This window comes from Triplophysa rosa, linkage group LG22, assembly GCF_024868665.1.
Source record: "Triplophysa rosa linkage group LG22, Trosa_1v2, whole genome shotgun sequence".
Lineage (NCBI taxonomy): Eukaryota > Metazoa > Chordata > Actinopteri > Cypriniformes > Nemacheilidae > Triplophysa > Triplophysa rosa.
The window spans coordinates 3,071,585-3,093,342 of record NC_079911.1 but is presented as its reverse complement, the minus strand read 5'-3'; the positions used below and the strand labels follow the sequence as shown (position 1 = coordinate 3,093,342).

Below are 21,758 nucleotides of genomic sequence, written 5' to 3'. Positions count from 1 at the left end.
GGTGTAGCCTCCTCTTGGGCTCTGGCACGCGGGGCCTCTCTCGCAGACATATGCAGAGCTGCGGGTTGGGCTACACCCAACACCTTCACAAGGTTCTACAACCTCCGCGTAGAGCCGGTGTCAGCCCGCGTCCTGTATGGCCACATGTAGGTCCGGCAACTGGTAGGGTGTACGCCTTATCGGTTCTTTTCCCCCTCTCTCGAGTGGGTCAGTATACCGATTCAGCCTCCCTTCTTTCCCCACTGGGTGAAGAACAGGCACTCCATCCATCACTAAGCAAGCACCTTCTGGGGCGGGCTGGGCAGAGCAGCCCTGCCCCTTAGGCCGGGTTCCCGGAGTTATTCGCATCATAGCTCTAAACGGACCTAGTGCTATCAGACGTTGCAACCCCCCAGTAGGGCGGTTCCGTCTGATGTATCCTCATGCTGGTTCCCACCTTGGTAACCCATGACCTCCCCAGGTGGACCTCCACCTCGCGGTTTTCTCTTCAGCCGCTCTTTCTTCCCATGAGTTCTCCCCCTTCGGTGAGACCATGTTGGTATCTCCACTAGTCTCCTTCCTGCGGTAGGAAGTGGTCTCTGTAGCGCATCCCCCACTTGAGGAAGTAGCGCTTACCCAGTGGCCTTACGGTTCCGGCGGCTTCTCGCTGTTAGAGAAACAAGGCCGCCGCCTGTGAGGCCGAAGGTAGGGTCCTTTCCACCTTTCAAGAAAGCTCTGGGACCCCCTACCTACCCACTGGTAGGTTACAATTTCGCGGTAGCGCTCACGGCTGACTCGCCCAGGCCAGTCACCGTCGCTTCGTTGAGATTGTGACAGGGCACAGTGTTATGGCGTTTTCCATTGGAACCCCATCTGTCGGTTCGACACAACGTCGAGAGACCGACAGAAAGGGAACGTCTCGGTTACGTTTGTAACCTCGGTTCCCTGATGGAGGGAACGAGACGTTGTGTCCTCCTTGCCACAACACGTGCTGTCCTCTGCGGCAGTCGTGAGAGGTCTCAGGCTCCTCAGAACTAAGGTGAATGAATTAATCACGCCGTCTCCCTTTTATACCCGGATGTCCGGGGCGGAGTCCGGCATGCAAATTTCATTTGCCAATTTTCATTGGCCTTTTCTAAGTAGTCGGAAACGATTGGTTCTCAGGGACGAACCCCATCTGTCGGTTCGACACAACGTCTCGTTCCCTCCATCAGGGAACCGAGGTTACAAACGTAACCGATACGATTTCTTTAACCACGTCATTTTATGAATGAAAAAAAACATTTTGATATTAGTACTGTAACTGATGTCTCTATTAAATTGATTATTTTAACATTAATTATAGCCATTCAACAATATAATTGAGAGCTATCATGAAATATACAGAAATTGAAGGAAGTTCTCAAACACGCGTCCCACAGTTTAGAAGCTGTCTATCTTCATTGAACGCGTCAAAGCAACTGTTTAAAATCGCGCTTAAGTGGTTTAAAAGCCTGTACAAGAATAAGAGCGTGATTACATAATGTAACGCTAGACAAAGAATGTCAAAACAAACGGATGCTGCGTTAATTGTGTTAAATATTTTTCACGCGTTAATTTGAAAAAATTAATCGCATGCGTTAACGCATTAACGTTGACAGCCCTAATATATATATAACACCTTTGTCTATCATTATTATTCTCTGCAGTCTCTTAAATGTAATTATTAAAGGTGTGTATTAAATGTAAATAGGTGGTTTTTTTTGACAAAACAGATTTATGCCTTTTCATTGGAATTCAGTTTATCATGGTAAAACATTTTAATTGTCGCAAAATGCTGTTAAATCAGGTAGGCGTAAAACCTGTGGAAATGTGGAAAACATATTTAGTGAGTTTACCCGATAGCAATGGATCTCTGTATGGCTCGTTTTGAGTTCTAAAGATATCTGGTAATTATTAGCTCAGCAATGCATTGAGGTAACAAGCCCCAGCAGGAGTTTAGTATTATTAGCTTGTTAAGATCACTTATTTTGTTTCTCTTTATTATGACTCCTTTGTTAAAATTCAAAAGCGTTGTGATAATTATAAAGTGGTGTTTTACAAGAGTTTCATTTAGAGATTAACAGGTGTGTAGAATTAAAGAAAACTCACAGAAATGGAACGGTGTAATGAAATGGTTAAAATGAAGTGTAAGATTCCAGCCGTGGCATTTCAGAGTTATAATACTGATTTGGGATCACATTTTCTGTTTCTGCACTGTAAAAGGTAACCCTAATTCTGTGAAAATCCCTGCAAGATTCACATTCAACATTCATCATGTGTGACCCCACTACTGACCCTTATCATGGTGCCAGAAAATGCAAATCATTCGGAAGTTTAGCAAAATAAAGGTTACCATCTAAACTCAACTTTTTGAAAGGCTTTCTGTTCCGGTAGCAGTTCCCTCTTGTTCTTCATAAAAATGACTACATGTAGGACATTTCTGGTTGCAGTGGTTTTTGGACAACCCCATCTAGTGCACTGAAATGTTTGTTCCTATAAATCCTTACAGGAAATCAAGCGACATTTTTAAACTGGTCTAACCGAAGTCATAAGCCATCTCAATAAACATCATGAAACAAAAAATATTTTTATGATTAAATATTATTTTTACATTTAAAGTCGGCATGAAATTAAAATTGATAATTCTAATTGTTGCACTAAATTAAAAACGTTAACCTCCTCCCCCTCTCGAAACGACCTCTCTTCACTTCTGGTCACAAGGAATGGCGCGAGGGCAGGGCTGCAATGACATTTACATTACATTACATTTATGCATTTGGCAGATGCTTTTATCCAAAGCAACCTACATTGCATTATACTATACAATTGTTTCTGAGTATGTGCAATCCCTGTGATCGAACCCATGACCTTCACTCTAAAAAATAATTCAGTGGCTTAGTAAATATCACAAAAATAAACAGCTATATTAACTTAAAAAAATCTTTTAAAATCATTTAAGTGATTTTTTTCAGTGGGACATATTAAAAAAATCGATTAAAAACCAAACAGTTAATTTTTCTAAAATGTACATATATTATTCTAGTTTATTTAATGAAAATAAATAAGTATTTAACTAACAAATAATATTTTTAATATACGCTTAATATTTTGGTGAATTCTGATAGAAATATTTGAGGATTATTTACTTGAACTGATCAGTTTTAAAAATTATAATTGTTAAGTAATTCCTACCAATTGTCTCTGTTTTTAACGTCAACTGATTAAATTGAGTAAAATTCGTGGCTAAAGTGATCACATGAGCATCATGTCTGCTTTCCTCAGCGACAAGTCTAACCAGACTTCGGCACTCTTCGGAAATCTTGGTAAGTAACATTTAGTCATCTAATCATACTTATGTTTGTAATTTTATATTCAATAGTTATATATTAAGCATTTACTATGAATTGTCTTTGTATTTTACCTCAGTTTAAAAAAAGAAACCTTCATTCTACTCGCGGCTAATCGAGAGCCACGCAAAACGAGAGAGCCACCTAACGTTAACTTAAAAGACTTCTCTTGCAAATCCTGGTAAGTAGTCAGCTAATACTGCATATGTTGGCAAACTTTAAGCTCATTAAACGTTGACGGTATGTTCGTGTATAAGTTACAGAACAGTGAGTTAGTTTTCTAAATGTTGGCGCATCCGTTTGTATGTTAACTAGTACCAGTGACTATTTTTGGAATGGGTAACTTTAGTACCGTTTGAATCACTGTGCATTTATTTCAACCGACAAATGTTAATACAGCCATGATATTTAAATGTATAACGTCCTGTGTAACGTTAACCATGGTCCAGCAACTAGACGTGCAAGGTTCACCTCAATAACGTTAACGTAACGTCACTCCGCCTTCCGCCACCATATTGAAATCGAAAGCAACACGGATGTGGGAAGAAACCCGGGAGTACAGATAGACTTTGGACTACCAACCTGGCGTTATTAAAACTATTTATGATCTTATATGTGGAAAACATGAGCTGAGGATGTATGTTAAATCACACGAGATGTTTTACTTCACCACTTCAGACGTACCATCACATATTTGTAACAGTTTAAGCTACCAAAATATAATAATATATAATTCAATTATTTGTCAAGTATGGTGACCCATACCCGAAATGTGACTCTGCATTTAACCCATCCAGAGAGTAGTGAACACACGCACAGCAAGTGGTGAACACACGTACACAGTGTGTAGCAGTGGGGCAGCTATCACTGCAGCGCCCGGGGAGCAAGTAGGGGTAAGGTGCCTTGCTCAAGGGCACCTCAGTCGTTACCCGCCGGCACTGGTTTCACTCGCCTCTGTCTCGTACCGGCCGGGGCTGTCCCGTTACAGCAGAGCAGCTAGAAACGGAGCGCTGATTACACCGTATGTATCAGTATTTACACATAGAAACAAGCTAGTATATGGTTACTAATATGGTGTCTGTAAGCACACTATTTAGGTCGCAAACCTCCCTTTAAACGAAATGACGCGTTGTCATTTGCAGCCGAGCCAACCTAAACAGACGAGAGCAATGTAGATGATCGCTTCCATTACTGGGAAAAAAACGTGATTATATGTGTGTCTGTGACATGAATAAAGAAATGATGCGTTTAAAAACACTGCTAGAGTAGGGGTGTGTAAGTAAAAGATCTTGTGTGATTGAACATATTTCCTCAGCTTATTTTCTATGTTATTATGATGTCATATTTTTGCTTCTTGCTTATATGCTGCACTGTTCACCGTAGAGCAGTGCTGTATTGTGTTTCAACTTGAATGTTTCAATTTAATTCCATTTTTAAGGACATTTTCCCTTAAAGGGATAGTTCACTCAAAAATATAATAATTTCTTTTCATTCAAATATAATTTATTCTAACATCATTAACTTACTCTTGTGTTGTTGTATATCTTTACAATATGCCTACAGGATTCTGCTGATCAACCTGTCATTGTAGAAGAGGAGTTGGCAAAGGAGGCTATTGAAATACATACTGCAGATCAATGGGTCAGTCAGCGATTTAGGAGTAGTGATTGAGGGCATCACTGTCCTCAAAAATCTTGACAGTCTTAGCAGAGCCTGCTGGTATCTTTTGGGTCTCACTTACGCACTGGATCTGAGACATCCCAAGACTCACAGATACTCATTTGAAGTGTTCCAAAAACATCTTCTTGAACTGGATCCAGCAAAATTTTCTGTTAAGGTTCAGAGACTAAATAAATCACCTGCTTGCATAGACTACTGTTCAAGATCATTCCATAGAATGGGAATTCCTGTTGGAAAGTGTTTCTGATTAAATGTCTTCAAGGGATAGTTCACCCAAAATGAAAACATTTTCATAATAGACTCACCTTTAAGTTGTTCCAAACATGTATGAGTTTCTTCTGTTGAACACAAAAGAAGATATTTTGAAGAATGTTGGTAACCGGACAGTTGATAGACCCCATTGCATTTTCATAGTATTTTTTATTACTATGGAGGTCAATGGGGCCCATCAACTGTCTGGTTACCAACATTCTTCAAAATATCCTCCTTTGTGTTCAACAGAAGAAAATATTACAGGTTTGGAACAACTTGAGGATGAGTAAGTAATGACAACATTTTCATTTTTGGGTGAACTATCCTTTTAATTTTGATGTGTTGCAGTTTGATGCATTTATTCATTTATTTATTATTGCTTTAATGGTGATTGACTGCATATGGGGTATGCACCAGGAACCAAAGTAAGGTTTAGTCATTAAGGCTGTTTTAAATGCTCTTATTTTACATGCAATCTTAAATATTAAAACAATATAATATTTTTAGACTGATTTCAGATTGTCCAATGCTTAATTAACACATTTTTTTATTTAAATAATTTGTGTACAGTTGCTTTCTTTATTATTTGGTTTTATTATTTATTGTAAAGTACTCCTGTAGTAAAGGGTAAATACAGTATAAACAAGTAAATGCAACATTTTGATAATTGATAGTCCAATATTACAGTACATTAAATTACATTTACTAAATACTAACTGAAATTTAACAATACAAATGTGTCATGGCTCTGCTTCCTTAGTCATGTTTTTCTTGGTCCTGTAGCAGAGCCATGACAAAGTCTTTGGTTATGTGTGGAGAGAAACATATTATTGTCCGTTTGACAGTAATATACGTTCTCTCCAGTGTCTTGTCATTGGCCCCATTCCTCTTGTTTCCTCGTTATCCTTCCCTGAGTGTTTAATGTCTCACACCTGCCCCATGTCGTTATCCCTCGTTTGTGTTTCCCATAAATACCCTCTTGTTTCTTTGTCTTGTGCTCGTGGATTGTACTGTGTTCCGTGTATGTGCGTGTACTGCATTGTGTTTGTGTTGATGCTCGTGCCCGTGTTGTCACCCGTGTTCCTGGTTCCTTGGCTGTTCGTGGTTGTGAGTTTTGTGCCTGATATTATTTAAGACGTTTGGTCGTGTCTTTGAGTTTAGTTTATTTGTCTTGTTTTCATTTTTGCCCCCTCGTGGGAAGTCTTTTTTTATTGTATATATATATATATATATATCCTAGTTCGTTTTCCCCATCGTGGTGTTTTTGTTTTGCTTGTTCTGTGTATAAATAAAATATCTGTTAACCCCTTCACTGCCTGCCTGCGCTTGAGCGTTCTCTCTTCACAACCTACGCCTGACTGGCGTGCGACGATATCCAACCGATAGGCCATTACGATACCCCATGCGCAGGCAGCTCGTGAAGCGAGACGGACCAGGGCGTTATAGACGTGAAGCCGCCAGGCTCACACCATGTGTTACGTATGTTACGACCAGAGGAAGGGCCACTGCCCATGGATGAACACGACTTCCGCCGCAATCGAGCACTATACCTCTCAGCTCACGCGTGCGCGCGACTGCAACGGGTCTCGGCGAGGCGTGGAGCTATCGCGAAGTGATCTTCAACCAGGCAGCGTCCAGCCCGAACCCTCTATAAGAGCCGACTAGAGCATGCGCGCAGGTGCGAGGCCCATCCGGGCGTTCAAATAGGCAGCCACGTCCAAGCCAGTGCGCGGAGCCTCCGATGCGCCGAGGAGAATCAGCGGGAACTGTCCGGCGGGCGTTCTTCTACGGGGCTGGCGCCACCGAGTCCCGGGGAGGCGCGAGACCTGCAGCTCGGACCGTACCGTGAACGGCATCACGCACCACCGCTCCTCCAATCCAACACCTGCAGCCGCTTCCCAGCCGAGTCCCCAGGCCTACGAGGTAACGAGGATGAGGAACGGCCAGTGCAGCCACCTCCGACGGAGTCCCAAACCGGGCACGCCGCAGTCCGCGTTGCCCGAATTATACCCATCCTATCCACCCTCACCCGCCATCAGCGCGGTAGGCTAGGCGCTAAGAGAGAACAAAGCCTGGCAGGCAACCGGGCGAGGCCAGCGTGTGCTCCTTCCCCCGATGCAGTCCGGGCACCAATCCCAGATCGCCTAGCCCCTGATCTGAACATGCTCGCAGTCCGCTTGTGCACCTAGGACCCGTGGGTTCCAGTGATACGCTTCCAAAGCCGTCTCGGCCCGGGTGGTCCATACAACGGGTTATGCGGAGGACACCCCGGGTGCTGCCACGCTCCGCGCGTGGCTCCCAATCGCCCGCTGGGTGTCCAAGTCCGGTGCAGCCGGCGTCCAGTCCGGTGATCCGCAGCCGGCGTCCAGGTCCACCGGTGCAGCCGGCGTCCAGTACCGGTGCGAGCCGGCGTCCAGACCGGTGCAGCCGCGTCCAGTCCGGTGGTGCTGCCGAGTCCTGTCCAGTGCCAGTCCGGTGCAGCCGGCAGTCCAGTCCGGTGCAGCCGGCGTGTCAGTCCTGTGTCAGTCCTGTGTCAGTCCTGTCAGTCCTGTGCAGTCCTGTGTCTAGTCCTTGTCTAGTCCTGTGTCAGTCGTCTAGTCTGTGTCTAGTCGTGTCTAGTCTGTGTCCAGTCGTGTCCAGCTGTCCAGTCTTGTGTCCAGCCCGTGTCCAGTCTGATCCAGCCGGCGTCCAGTCCGGTGATCCAGCGCGTCCAGTCCGGTGTGATCCAGCCGGCGTCCAGTCCGGTGACCAGCCGGCGTCCAGTCCGGTGATCCTAGCCGGCGTCCAGTCCGGTGATCCAGCCGGCGTCCAGTCGGTGATCCAGCCGGCGTCCAGTCCGGTGATCCAGCGGCGTCCAGTCCGGTGATCCAGCCGGCGTCCAGTCCGGTATCCAGCCGGCGTCAAGCCCTGTCCAGCCGGCCTTCCAGCCGGCGTCAAGCCCTGTCCAGCCGGCCTTCCAGCCGGCGTCAAGCCCTGTCCAGCCGGCCTTCCAGCCGGCGTCAAGCCCTGTCCAGCCGGCCTTCCAGCCGGCGTCAAGCCCTGTCCAGCCGGCCTTCCAGCCGGCGTCAAGCCCTGTCCAGCCGGCCTTCCAGCCGGCGTCAAGCCCTGTCCAGCCGGCCTTCCAGCCGGCGTCAAGCCCTGTCCAGCCGGCCTTCCAGCCGGCGTCAAGCCCTGTCCAGCCGGCCTTCCAGCCGGCGTCAAGCCCTGTCCAGCCGGCCTTCCAGCCGGCGTCAAGCCCTGTCCAGCCGGCCTTCCAGCCGGCGTCAAGCCCTGTCCAGCCGGCCTTCCAGCCGGCGTCAAGCCCTGTCCAGCCGGTCCCTGGGAGACTCCCAGGGCCAAAGACTGTTCCCCCCGGGACTCCTCCTAAGTCCCCCAGGACTCAGCGCCCTCGAGCGCAGCCGGGGACTGGGACTGTTCCACCCAACCCTTTTGGACTGCCTCCTATGTACTCTTGTTTTGCCCCACTCCCCCTCCCATGTTTGTTGTTCTTGTTGTCTCACCCTAGTCCCTTAGTCTTGTTGTCCTGTCTACCCCTTGTCATGTTCACCATGTTTGTCTGGTTTTTGTCTTTGTCTCAGTCTGCCCTGTCTCGTCCGTCTACCCCTTGGTGAGCACCTGGAGGTGCTCATTAAAGGGGGGGCTTCTGTCACGGCTCTGCGCTTGGGTTCTCTTCCACCACGCCTTTCCTTGACACAAATGTGCTATATTTCATTTATATCTACTCAAATTTTTTGGTGAAACAATTTACACTAAAAAAAAAACTGAATAAAAATACGTAAAAAAATTGAGTAAATCCGACTAACTAAGCAGTCAATTCAATGAAATATACTATTTAAATTGATTAAATGTAAGTAAAAAATTTAAGTAAATTTGAGTAACTCAATTATTTCATATGTAAAATAAAATTGAGTAGATCTATATAACTACCTCTCTTCAGTTTTACGCAATCTGGGTTTTATTAAATAATATCCTTGGCCCTTCCTATATTTATAGACTCTTTTTGTGCCAACAACATATACAAACGTTACGTGGCCCAAACCTAACTTCCGGTAGACCTCCGCAAATAATCAATAACTGTTGAGTAGTTTTAATTTAATTTATTACAATTAATATACAATAAAATATTAATATATATTAAACATAAAATAAATTGTTATACTACTTGCCACTAGCCAGGGCTGCATTTCCAAAACAACGACATAACTCGCTGGTTAACCACCATAGTACGATGCATTGTTTGAGAAACTAACTAGCTACTCACGACTGTTTCCCGAAAACATAATAACTTTGTCGCACATCTGTTGTTTTAACCACGTTGGTTCAACAACATAGTTGATGACGTCACATAGGTGGGGGAGTGATACCGTCTTCTAATTAATCCGTTTAGATCGATTTAATGCCATATTATTGCTGTAAATAATATACACTGCATCTCAAAACAATTTTTATTATCATATTTTTTATCTCTATTGTTTTATTTCATGATATTTAACTCATTCATAAGTTTCCTCCTACGTAACTCTGCCCAGGGATTCCCCAGGGTCCTAGAGCACGTATTTAATGATCATGCGCACTTTTAAAAAAACAGAGCATCTATTTTATTGACAAACTAAAAGATGTAAAATTTGTATTTGTATATATTTCGAATGATGGATATGGAAAATGTTGCTTGCTTATAGAAAATGTTACATGTCATAATAATAAGGAACGATTCTTCTAACCACAGCTCTAGACCTGTAGTTCCAACCTCGCAACTTTGCGATGCTGCTTGCGATTGATCGTTGGAACGATGGTTTTGGGAAACACTTAAATCATTGAACTATGTTGGAACCATGGAACTTGCAACCATAGTTGGCTAACGATGCCTTTGGGAAACGCACCCCAGACCGATAACCAAATACAGACCGGAAGTTTGACTGGAAGACTTTAAAGGAGTAGTTCACCTTCAAAATTCTGTCATCGTTTACACGTCCTAGGCAGGGTCTAAACCTGCAGGATAGGAACGACCCGTGACGTAAGCAAAGGCTGATTGGCTGAACTTCTGTTGTTTGGTTGTTTGTCGTACAATCAAACAACAAACAATAGTTCCTTGCCGGTGCGAATGCGATTGGGGAAATGGCCTTAGGGAAAACTTAGTTCACGAATGACAGCCCTCTTTACTGGTTCCAGAACTTTGTTCCTGTAATCTTCCAGTGGGATCAGTACTAGTAGCATACTGAGAAGCTTGTACCGACGGCTATCATGGGCGGTGGCGTTCGTCTCTAGTAGCGAGACACCGTCCGGCGCCGTAAGAACACTGGGGAAACACTGCTCTCCTCTTTGAAGAGTGTGTTACGGTGGCCACATCCTACCACAAGGGGAGGTTACATGTGGAGACATCAACATGGTCTCACCAGTGGGGGGAACAACATGTGAGAATTTGTGTCAGCCCGGATGGGGGGACAGAACCCAGGTGGGGTAACCACCGGAGGGGAGGTCACAGGTTCACCGACAGGGGAACCAGGAGTGAGGAATTCAACATACTTATACGCCGGTAGCGTGTAAGACACGGGCTGACACTGGTTCCATGCAGAGGTTGTAAACCGAACCACTCCCATATGAGCCGGACTGCGCGGGGATGAAGTCGCCATTCTCCGCGGGGCGTCCCCTGACGAGAGAGCGCATCGGCTGGCTGGTTCAGGTCGCCCGGGATAAAAGTGGCTCGCAGGGACTTGGTCACCTGCTGACTCCAGAGGAGGAGGCGTCGGGCGAGTCGCGCCATCTGCCGTGAGCGTATGCCGCCTTGGTGATTGATGTACGCTACGGCAGCCATGCTGTCTGACCGGACCAGCACGTGTTTGTCCTGCACGAGGGCCGGAGCTTCCTCAGTGCCAGAAGGACAGCCAGCAACTCTAGGCAGTTCTGACTGAAGGAGAACCAATTTTTCTTACCTTGGTGGGAGGTCTGTATGTTGTCTGTTTACATTAATATGTGACATACGTAATTGCTAAAAAGGCTAAACATATTAATGGCATCAGATTGTGGAATTATGAGAAAATTTTCTTATTTGGCTGTTTTTATTTGGCTGAACCTTTCCTTTAAGCTTGTTCCAGATTATATTGTCAGTCTGTAAAATCCTGCCTAACCCATCCTTTTGTATTGCACATAAGAAATTGATTTTGGATCATTTTGGCATTCATACTTTATCTCATGTCGTAAGATGATATTGCAACCTTTAATGTAATGCGATGTTGAATTCAGTGTGAGTATCAGTAATACACAACCTTTTGTTAGAATGATATCAGTAGTAAGTAGAAGCTGTAGAATCATAACAATGTCGCTATACTCATTTCTGTTGCATCACATTTATAGAAGCTTGAGAATGGCAAACTCTCACAAGCACTGGCAAACGGTTGAGTGCTGTTTTAAAAGCTTATCTGCGCTCGACCAGGAGAAGGCAGCTGTAAAACAGCTTTTCACAACTGTCACAACTATCTCCCCCCTCTTTTGTAAATCAACTTTCTAATGGCTGTGAAAAAAACAGTATAGATACAGTTAGCAGGGGCGTCTGGCGCAGGAATAATGAAGCTCTTTTTATAGCACCGCGTGATGAGTTAATCATACGCTCTCGCCTGTCCACTCTTTCCCTCCTCATGACTCCATCTCTCAAAGTGAATAGAAGGGCCCTCTGCTTGAAAAGGGCACCTGGGAGCCTTCTTTTGATGATAATGACAGCAACGGGCCCTACGTCTTTTTTCTTACGCTCATGCCAATTTATCAAGACTCCAAAAAAAGGAAAAAAATGATGAGCCATTTGCATCCTCACTGCTTGGGTTACAGTTTCAGGTCGACTTTCTTTCTTTTCACTTTGATTGGAAGAAAAATACAGCCCAGATGCCAGCTGGATGCTTGAGAGTTAGCTGTGACTTTTTTCTTGAACCAGGAACCATTGACATCAGAAACCAAAATATTGTTCCCATTAAGTTCAAAACACTGTAAATGCCCAATGTGGTGAAGCTCATGTTTTGTTGATCCAATTGTGTTGCACATGGTGGTTATAATGTATTTAGTATGTTGGTAGCTAAACCTTTATGCTGCTGACTATGTTGTGACGTAATATGTCACCTAAATAAGTAGCTTTCTAGGTTTTTAGACATGCTCATTATCTTGTGTTATTTTATATCTTTAATGCTCCTGTCATTTCAGAATCTTTATATTCAGTGGCACTTCAAACTAGTCATATTAAGTGGGACTTTTTAAGATTGTTAAATTATGTAATGTACCAGACAACATGCAACCATCTGTTCATCTTAACACAATAAGCTACCTGTCAGGTTGTTTAGAAAAAGTTTGATTAGAGTAACAAAAAGTGTCATTTTTACCTTTGGAGTCTATTTGAAGTGTCTATTTAAAAGAATCAATTGAAATCACAAACATTAACAGCTGGATTTTACATCTTGGCAATGTGGGGTTTATATCAAGTTCCTGTCGCCATCAGGATCACGTGATCTCACGTTTCTGTCCGAGCCAAATGCTGTAATATAACAGAAATATTGTATAGACAGATTCCTTTTTTGTAGTACAGGCCCACCAGAATTACTGCACGGACATCTGGCACTTGAAAGTCAGAGCAATTGGTTCCAAACTGGAGCAAATTTTCTCCCATTTCTGTTGTACTTGTTTGTTTTGTGATGGATTTAATCAGTAAATCCCATGTGTTCATTTGTTGGATATCTGTGTATGTGTGTGTGTGTGTGTGTTTTGAAATGTGGATACTGGTTTTGGGATGAACCCAAACTTCGACTCTAAGAACAGAGGCATTCGGAATCCAACAAGCTTGCAATTACCTGGATGATTTGCCAACTTTTAGAAAATACTCCATTTATGTTCTCCAGGTGTTTGGTCCTTTTACATGCAAATGCATTATTATGGTTATGCAGACTGATTTTAGATTACCCTGGGATTCTGTCATTGCACCTCAGCATTATGCCAATTATATCAATGCTAGCAGAGAAAATTAATTGCAGATCATTTCGGTTAAGTCTCACAAGGTAATGGTATTTTAATAGAAATCTTGAGATAGATGAGCAGTTAATTGTATGAAGGGTAGGTGCCTACCCCCAAAACTCTGTGATATCCTGGCCCCAGATAAGACTTGGGCTCCTCTTTTAATGTCTATCCATGCATCCGAAACTGCAAATTATTTCTTTTGAGTAATTTTGGCTTGAATTTGTTTTTAATATCTTTACAAAATCTTTAAACACAAACCTTGAAAAGAAGCTGAAATTTTGGACCATATATCCCTCTGTTGAGTCAATGGAATAGATGATTTATTTAAATGTATGGTAAAAGTTATTACTCTGAAAAAGCAGCTATACAGTGTGAAGAGCAACATTTAAACTCACCTCTTGGTTAAAAAAACAGCTACTGTAATAGTAGCTGAGCAGAGGAAAATGTTTATGCTATGAGTCATATAGCAGATTTGTTGAGTTCTCAGTTTGTGTTTTATTTAGTATCAACTAAGTCTCAGATATATCTTCTAAATTTTGAGAGAAATTCAATGAAAATTAAAACAATGAGAGCCACTTGTAATGTTTTTTTAAGGTATGTTTGTAAAAACTACTTAAATATTCTAATTTAACTAGGGCCTAATACTGGCTTAATCTAATCCCTTTCAGGGAAGCAGACCCTAGGTGTAAAATGAATGTCGGTTGATTTGGGTAAAATTGATGGGAAATGTTTAAGTGTGTATTAATTTTCTTAATAATAGTGCCTTTTGATTGCAGACTTGGCGAATCTGAGGTCACTTTATGACATTATTGAGATTTCTTCTGAAACTCTTTTTCTCAAGATAAATATTAGAGACACAGGAGACTTCAGCAAACGTTTGCTCTCGCTTTTATCTCAGTGATGTGGAGAAGAAATAATCGAGATACTAAAGAGATGTGATTTTTCTTTCTTATTCATCAAGTAGTTGATCATCTGCACGTTTAACTGACTTCGGGGACAGCAAAAGGTTCAATTGAGAGCTCTAAAGCTCTAAACTATCTTTTCCACTCAAACATACCCCTTCTCTTGTGTTTGTATGGCTCTGTCAATTTTTACTCTCCTCTATTTTGGTCCAAACACGTGTATTCTGCTGTCTTTAAGCAAAACAAAAAAGAAAAAGACACTAGAATGTTGACACTGTGATTAAATAATCTTTAGTGGATTAGCGATTAAGCGATTCCAATCGTTTCCATTTTTCAATATTTAACGTTATCGGTATCGGCCTGATAATAAAATCAAGCTAATATATTGTAGCTGATCAATTATAAATAATTTACACTGGTTTAAACCACTTCAGCTGCACGCTGCTCACAGTTAAAATACAGTACAGTACTGTTTTTCTGTCGTGATCATTCACTTACTGCGATTAGCAAAACATTGTTGATGTAGGTACAGTGTGTAGATATTTCTGAATGTGTACAGTAGCCTATAGGAACAAGAGCACATTGTTTGAATCAGACTGCTGTCTGAATTCTTTCTGTCTTGAGACCTGTCTTTAGACTTGTGGCTATTAAGAACACTTTTCTGGGTTGCTCTGGAAGAACATCTATAATTTGTTTATTAAATAAAAATGATACCAGAAAAGTTTAAAAGTTAAATAATCTTTAACTAGTGTAAAGTAGGCTCGGTACATGCTTTTCAGGGAAAAAGAGAACTAATGGTTACCTTGTTTTCTGCAGTGAATGTTTTCAAATAAAAGCAGTTGTCCACGCAGTCTCAGAAAATTTTATATTAATATTTAGATACTGTATATCGGCCAATATATTGGTTATTGACTCCCAATGTTAAAGAATTATCGGTTACTTTATCAACCATAATTTACATATTGGTGCATATAGTTTTAATCTTTGTGTTCTCAGATGTCATCCTTATTTAACCATACAAATTCAAATCTGAGGTGTTCATGAGTGTAATGCTAAATTGAGATATTAAAGTTTGTCATCTGAAGGCATTGGTAGCTTAAAGTCACCATGAAACGGCGAGTTGCGATTGACTTCTTTTCCATATCGTGACGTATATCCAAGTGAAATGGCTTCTGAAATGAGAAAAAAATGTAGGGCGGGGCCTTATGCCCTTCCCTTCTTGATTGGTTTGTTGTAAGTTGGGCCTGGAGGGGAGGGCTAACAATGCCTGGCCATTGGATAGTCAGTACAGTACTATCTCTTTTTTGTTGCTTACGTCATGTGGTGAAGATTTGTTGTTGAGAGGGGGAGAGGAGCTTGATGTTTTTGTTTAAAGATTACAAGTGCAAATGAATAAAAAAAAAATAATAATAGTGTGCACAGATATATCATTTATAATAATCACTGGAACACTGTGTAAAACACAATTGTTTCTGTTTGATTTCATGGTGACTTTAAGAGCAAAGACTTCAAGAGATATTTCACCCAAAAACCTGTATTCTGAACAATGTTATTGGGGGCCAGTGTTGACCGTTGTTTTTAAATTTTCTTTTGTGTTCTGCATAATAAAGACATGCTGGTCTAGAATGATGAAAGAATTTTCAAGTCAGAGCTATTTCTTTAAGAAATGTGTACATTTACATGCTCTGAATATTTGCGCAGAATTATTGCTCCCCAATATTAATTCTTTTAGGACATTTTTTGCAAACACTTCGAAAGGTTTGTGAAATTTCAGTGGCCATGCAGCTGTGCTTTGTTTTTATATATTAAACAGAGATGATGTGTTTATTTACGCCTTGTACTTGCTAAAGGATGTTCCTGTTGATTTGTTTTTTTTGGGGCTCATCCCTCTGGTGAGTTCCCGCCTTCCTATCTACGGTGTTGTTTGCTATTAATTCAAATACTAATGTACCGTGTTCAAAAGACATCAAATTTAACGGGCTGGATATGACAGGAAATGCTGATTGTCGTGTTAACATCCAATCAATAATAATCAGTTTTGTCTCTGCATAGATCTCATTGTTTTGTACAGACTGATTATTGCATCCAATTCTGAATTTTCCCAACGGACTGCATTGAAGTTACTTTCAGTGCCACAGTGTACACATTTCTCATGCCGAGTGGGGAAATTGTAAGGTTGTCTTCAAGAAGGTGCCGGACAAGCAACTTCGTTTGGTATCATTATGAGCCCAGATGCCAACTTTACCAAGATACCGAAGCATAGGAAAGCACTGACCAAAGCAGCTTGTGCTTTCTTTACAGCAGTTTATTGCTTTTTGAATAGCAACAATCCAAGCCAACAGTTGTGTCCTGAGGATTGTCTCACTATTTAGGGAAGGATGCTTATGCAGAACACGCAGGGTCTTCCAGCAAAGCTAAATGTTCTTTCATAAGACAGCCCGATAAGAAGAAATTGCAGCCATGGCATATGAATTGTGGGATCAGATCTGTAGCTCGGCACACAGCAGCAAATCAGTTCTGCCGTGTTTGTAGAGAACTGGGCTGTCTCCGTGCATCACCATATGCCTCTAGCATAGTTAGTCTGGCATTAACCGGTGACGGGGAAACAGCATGACGTCTGGTGTATATGAAGACTGTTCGGTCCTTTTTACTGATATACGTGTCTTACTGTTTTTTTGCACCTTTGATTGCACCTGATTGGTTTCTGATTGGATTCTGTTTCTCTTGCCCATAGTCCCACTCAGCGTAGTCTCATGTCACTTGAATGTTGAATGGTGTGTAAGTCTGGTGAAAAAAAATACATTCTCTCATAATTCATTCACCCTCTTGCCATCCCAGGTGCATATGACCTGTCTTTACTCGAACACTTTCTTAGTCAAAAGATATATTTCATAAAAATATTTGTTACTTACATGCATAAAAAGTACATACCATACATCCATCATAAAACTAATCCGAATGACTCCAGTGGGTTAAGAAATGTCTGATCTTATTTATCAAAAATCAAACTAGTAGTAATACAAACCTATAATAGCACTAAATTCAATTATGGTGACTTCTTGATAACTTTAAATCTCATGTATGTACTGTAAAGCTGCATTGCAACCTTGCAAATTCATGAAAACTGCTATACAAATGCATTATAATTGAGTTTATTTTTCAACTAGTTAGGACATCTGAAAATCCATGAGATTTTAAGTTATTGTAGTGACGCTTGCTTTTTGGAACAGTTTGGGACCTTTTAAGTTAAAGTCATGATAATTTTTTATGTAAAAATGCTTAAGGTATTCCTTTAAGCTACTTAACGGAATTAAGTTACTTAAACTACTTAAAAAGTTACTTAAGCCACAAAAAATATTTTTGAGTATGCCTGTGACTAGTGTTGCTTTCGTCAACAAAAATTATGACTAAATATCGTCGTCAATGAACCTTTATCACGTGACGAAAACGATACAAGACGCAACGTAAATGCTGGTCATGTGACCATGACTATAATTAAATGTATAATGCAATATTGTTGACGAATAAAAACGAGACTAAATGTGGTTTACAAAAACTATGCTAAAATGTCTCTTCATTTTCATTGACCAAAATGAGACGAGACGAAATGTTATAACGTTATTTCATCTGATGCTTTAACCTAGATGCAGAGCTGAATCCTGTTATTTAAATGTCATCTGCTGTTCTGAGTGTCTGAGTGAATTATGTGCACAGTTTCATACAACACGAGTGATGGTCGAGGATTTATCTGCGTCTGCATGAGGATATGAACACATGAACTTCATCTCCAGAGTTTCTCTGAGAGTTTATTTTACGAGCGTTTACTGTTTGAGTGAAGCTATCGGCAAACACAAAAACTCAAGCATCTTCCCAAAGACCCGTCAAAATAAAAGTCTGCTTAAATTGAACACTCAAGACAAAAAATACTTTAGTGAACTATAGTATTTGCTATTGAAAATTGTAGTGCCCTTGTAGTATATTGATAAACACTGTATACTATAGTAAAGTTCAAAAACACGATAGTATCTAAGAATTTTACTGCAGTTTACTATAGTAAATACTGTAGTATACTACAGTAATCTATGTGGACAAATATACCACTATTGTATAGTAAAAAAGGAAAAAAACACAAATTAGAAAAATTAAAACAAATTTAGCTAATGTAAAAATTATATGGCCCTAATTTATCCATCTGTATGTAACATGAATGTCTTTTGTCAGTTACCTGCCTTTTCATGATGAACTGCACTTGCATCATTTTATTTTAATGATGACAACCGACAATTTATACTTGTGCTCCTACTGTTTGGCCTGTGCTACCAAACTTTAAACCTTTCTAGCTCCAGTGCTATGTGCAAAAAAGTCTGCATTAATTTACTGCATTCTGTATGCTACTACAGGGCACTGAGGGCAGTCACACTTTTCCTGTTGGTTCTTTGCAATGCTGGCAAATGTAACCTTCCAGTTGACTTGCGAAATCACTTCCATTTGTTTTATTAATAAAGGATATTGGAAGTAAAATCGGTCTGGGTAATTACAAATACTTCGATTTTAATAGTCACACAGCAAGAAAAATAACATTTGTATATGAAAAAGAAGCGTAGAGAATCGTTTTATCATCGCATCGCAGCCCTCTGAATCGTAATCAAATAGCATTGTGACGTGCCTAGAGATTCCCACCCCTACCGATGGCCGTAAATTCAAATCAGAGCGTCTTCTGTGCCTGGAATGGATGTATTCTTGAGTCTATAAGGTAACAATAATATAATAAGATAACCTTGTTTGAAATGGGTTTGGCTAAAATCAAATTTTGGTTTCGTCTAGGTACTTACACTATATTGACTGGGTTAAATAGAATTGCATTACTAAAAAGAGACTAAAATAGAATTTTCATTGACTAAAACTAGAATGTCATCAGTTTTCGTCGACTAAAACTAGACTAAAGTGTCATCAGTTTTCGTCGACTAAAACTAGACGAAAATAGTCATGGAAAATTCGGACTAAAATTGTTACGAACTGGTCAGGCAGAACCCAAATGCAGGCAGGCGATGAAGGGGTTAACTTAAAAAATGATTTATTTAAACAAAAACAAAACAAACAACCCACGGTGGGGGTAACAAAAACATAAACAAGAGATCTTTCAAAAGATAAACAAAACTTCCCACAAGGGGGCAAAAACGAGAACTATAAATTATACACAAAACCAAACTCACAAAACGGGCAAGACAAGGCAGAAAGAACGAGAACTTCACAAACGACCATCGTGCAGGAAACATAGAACAATGAACCGACAAAAACTAGAGACTGAGGGGAACATTAAATAGGGAAAAACTCACAGAGGATAATTACAGAGACGAGGGACAGGTGACGAGGATAAAACAATCAAGGAAAGAATCAGGGAAACAAGAGAGCGGGGCTATGAGACAAGACCGGAGGACACGTGGCAAAAAGTAAACAAAAGCCACGCGTCTCCACACAAAACACCCGCAGGACATGGTTCTGTCACGACCCTGTCCATAGAGTTAAAGAACTCGAAAACAGGAAGGACAGAGTCCTGACAAAAATAAGACTAAAATGCTCAGACTTTTAGTCGACTGAAACTTGACTAGACTAAAAAGAGTATGAACGTGACTAAAACTAATAAAAACTAAAATGACAGCTTGACACAAACTGAAATTAAAACAGGCCGCCAAAAACAACACTACCTGTGACAGAATTAGTATGTTTGAAATCGCCCCCTATACTCTCATTTACTATTCTATACATTACTTGACCAATATAGTCCTAAAGGAGTGAATGAAATGTGTGAGCGTATGGCAATTGCTCTTTTGGACACTACAAATGTTCCCTTAAATATTGCACTACACCAGGGAATGATTTCGTACACATCCATTCATTCTGATTCCAGAATTCCGTTAAACAAAATTTGTTGTTAAACAGTTGACATTATGAAAATAAAATTAAATGTTCATCTGTCTGTACATCACGTGACCTTCACTTCCAGTGCCCTTCTCCATATAAAGGTGCCTCGTTCTCTGCAGAAAAGCTTTGTGACTGTAGAAGTATTGGCCTCACGTACAGTAAAGTTCCTCACTAGGATTCTATGTGGGCTTGGCACCTTATGAAAGACATTAAAAGATGAGAGCAGGAATCCAGAAGAATTCCTGATGTCTTATAATCTTCGTAACAGGTACAAAGACTCCTTGGAGGAATGGAGTGAAATTCTCACACAGAGTGATAAGACGGACAAAATTTTAGTCATATTTAGCTGCACTTGAATGAATTCACTGTCAGTATAACAGACTGGAACCCATACGTCAAGGGTTAATCAAGCATTGTGTGTGTTTATACAGTCATGTCTCATATGCAGTGGAATTCTCCTTATCTGAGCCCTCATTGGCATGTCTTGTAAACACCTCCTTTGTCCAAACAACTTCATACTTTTGACCCGGTCTCGAAAAAAGATGTCTCTGTTTTTCAGACAAACTTATGAAAACAACTACCATCTAATCGCTTGATAAAAACACACGCCCATTTCTTACACACTGGTCTCTTTCAATGACGTATTTTACAGTTGGATATGAGATTAATTCGCAAGGCTTTGGCAGCTGGAGATGGTCAAAAGAATGCAATAACCTGCTTGAGTTGTAAGAAATATAGATTCTTGTAATACTATGACTAATAATGTTGGCATTATTGAACAATTATGAAGATTATGGAATGAGAAAAGTAACTATAGAAATGAATGGCCAGAAATAATCAAAAATATGTTATTTTTTTAAATGTAATGTGTTTTATTGGCCAGTTTCTTAAAATCTCACCATGATATGCTTTTTTACAGCATTGAAGGAGTTCACATACTGTATATTCTGGTCTCTCCTCAGCTACCTTTCTTATTAGGTCCAAATCCATGATAATTCCATTCACCACGCTTGCACATAACACAGGATTACATGCATTAGAAGACATCATCTTAATATTGCTTGTACTGATCTACAACCTCTCGTAAGCACATGTTAAAACAAAATATGAATAAAAGTCATGATGATGGCAGTGTGTTTGTAGAAAACATAATGACCCTCCTAACGGCTCTTAAAAAACGCTGCGGAAGGTTATTTGGAACATTAAGCGAGAGAAACCAAGTTCTTTTCTCTCTCAAATGTAGCCGCAAACCCCCTCGAAGGTGCCGTCTCCGTGGAAACTGCTCTTGTTCCCATTCTAAAATAGTTAAATAATGTACTTGTGAATGGGGTCTAATTGCCGATTTAATAACCCACGGCTGTGTAGTTGAATCATGCAACGTAGTTGCTCATTTTAAATGTTTAATGACTTGAGCGGCATCTCTCTCATGCGGCCTGCTCTGATCTGTATGCACTTACAGGCTCAGTGTGAACACGTTCTCATTGGCAGACTCAAGAATATCAAACCAAAGCAATATAACATGAGCAAAAGGCCACTTTGGCTGTATATCAGCACAGCTGTGATTCAGCCTGGATATGTCACAAGGTGCTTATGTGACCATAACACATGAACGCTTGGAAATGGAAAGTAGATAAAGAATAAAAAATATCCTTCTTGTGTTTGGAAC

General features: G+C 40.9%; 1 protein-coding gene across 6 annotated transcripts in view; it reads left to right on the top strand.

The window, feature by feature from the left end:
- The window catches only part of galt (galactose-1-phosphate uridylyltransferase), a 161,480-nt gene that overhangs the window by 55,957 nt on the left and 83,765 nt on the right, over positions 1 to 21,758 (top strand). The window lies entirely within an intron of this gene.